A 2,290-nucleotide genomic window follows, 5' to 3' on the forward strand; every position below is an offset into this window, starting at 1 on the left:
TTGTCTAACTCTCTGTAAGGCCTGCAGTACAAAGAACAGGTACCAAGTAGAACTATTTTGCATTCCTTGAAGTACTGTGGCCCATTGATATTGCTGCATTGGCTCTTTAAAGTCCAAACTAGGTACAGAAAGGCAAAATGCGCCTATCTGCAGGAAAAAGAGGAATGTTAAAAAAGCAGTCTTTTAAATCAATTATGATGAGGGGCCAGTTTCTGGGAACTGCAATTGGGTTTAGCAATCCTGGTTACAGCACAGCATTCCTATAGGAAATAAGCAAACATTTACAGCTCCTAAATCTTGCAGTAACCTCCACTTTCCCAATTTCTTTGGAATAACAAAGACAGGAATATTCCAAGGGGTAACAGTTTTCTCAGTGTCCTAGCTGGAATTGTTCTTCAACTGATTTTGTAGCTGGATGAGCTTCTGCCTATTAAAGGGCCACTAATCTACCCAAACAGCCTCCTGAGCTTTGCACTGCAAAGGCAGAGCTGTTTTAGAGGGAGAAGTATCAATAGCCCTCACTTAAAAAAACCTGTTGATATCCAATACCACGTCTGTCATTCTTGGGTGTAATCCTCACAGGCTCTTTGATTCCCTGTAAATTCTTTCCTAATCCTGTATCCTTTTGATATTCCATGTTAATCATCATTTGTCTAATTTTAGGATTTGAATCTATTTGCTTAATTTCAGAATGGGAATTTGTTTGTTTAAAGTTACAGTCAGAATCATTAGTCAATACTAATTTCCACTTTTGTAACAAATCTCTTCCCCACAAACTGACTGGAATAGGTGCCACATATGATGAAAAGAAGCCCTTTTGCTTGTCTGGCCCCTCATAATGCAGTACCTGCTGAGGGGCTCCAGTCCTGCTAAAGAGGTGGGGCCTTCTGTGTTGGCCACGTGGTGGGCCATTGTTCTAATGCAAGTACAGACACATCTGCACCAGTGTCTATTAGACCTTCAAAGCATTTTCCATTGATCTTTATAAAACACACAGGCCTGTTTTTAGTCACTTCCAGTGTAAAATAACTTTCCCTTTTTGTAGTCTTGCTCTTAGGGTCTTGTTCCCTCATGAACTGTCTGTATTTAACAAAGGAAGGCTTACCTATAGGTCACAAAATCAATTGTGCCACAATTTCTCCCTTTTCAAAAACCCAGACATCCATCACACGTGCAAAAACTTGTATTTCATCTTGACAGTCACCATCAGTCACATTAGGTACAATAATTATTTCTTTTAAATTTAGTTCAGCCTTTGCCAATTCAAGACCTCAGGTGGTGGACCCTAAACTTGTGTGGGAATTGGGGTCGGTTTTTCACCCCCAATAAGAGTGACTCTGCCAGCTGCAGGAAGATCTAATCCTGTACTTCGTATTGTTCCCCTGGTGAGGGAATTTGTATCCCTCCAGGGAACCACTTTTGAGGCTGTTGTTGAATCTGCTGGTGTATTTGCACTGGGTAAGACTGACTGATATTCTGACTCACAAGTTACATTTCTTCTATTGTTTGGCTGGCCTGAGGGAAAACCCTTGTCTCCTTTTACTGGCAAAGGTGTACCATCCTTATGCATCTTAAAGTGGCAGTATTTGACACAGTGTCTCCTGTTTGGCATTTTGGAAAGAGTCCAGGAGCAGGACCCAAACCCTCCAAGCCAGAGGCATTGTTCCCTTGACCTGCTGCAGTCACAGCAACTGTCCCATTAGATCCAGCAAGAACTCTATAATTTTTCTAATATGTCCCATTTTTCCACAGTTAAAACATTTTAGATTACCCCCTCCTATATTAATAAAACCAGCCATAACCTGAACTATCATGGTTGTTTGATTATTGATAATACTTTGTTTTAAGATTTTTTTAGCATCTAGATTTCAAAAAGCAAATGAGAAACAATCTCCTCATTACAAACATTCTGCTGAGTTCCAACTGGGAAGCAAGCGGGGGTGCCAATGATTTCTCCTTTTGTGGCTACTTGTTCCTTTAAAATCTGTAAGTTTCTAGATAGAGCCATATGGGATGTTCTTTTTCGATGTTCTTTTGAAAGACCCCTGCTCCTGCCTAAGTTTCTCTGCTGGGAGCTCTTTTTTTTCCTCTGCGTCTGAGCTTACCAGCTGTTAGCTCTGCAATGGACTTAACACCGAACAAATTAGGTTCCAAACTGACAATGTCTCAGGGGAAATGATTTTTCCTGTACTGTGTGTCCTTTTAAGATTTTTTCCAACTCTTTCCCAATCATCAATATCTACAGTGCCTGTCCAAGGAAACCATGAATTATATTTGGTTACTTTTGTAA

This window comes from Chinchilla lanigera, unplaced genomic scaffold, assembly GCF_000276665.1.
Source record: "Chinchilla lanigera isolate Chin_1 unplaced genomic scaffold, ChiLan1.0 scaffold00191, whole genome shotgun sequence".
NCBI lineage: Eukaryota > Metazoa > Chordata > Mammalia > Rodentia > Chinchillidae > Chinchilla > Chinchilla lanigera.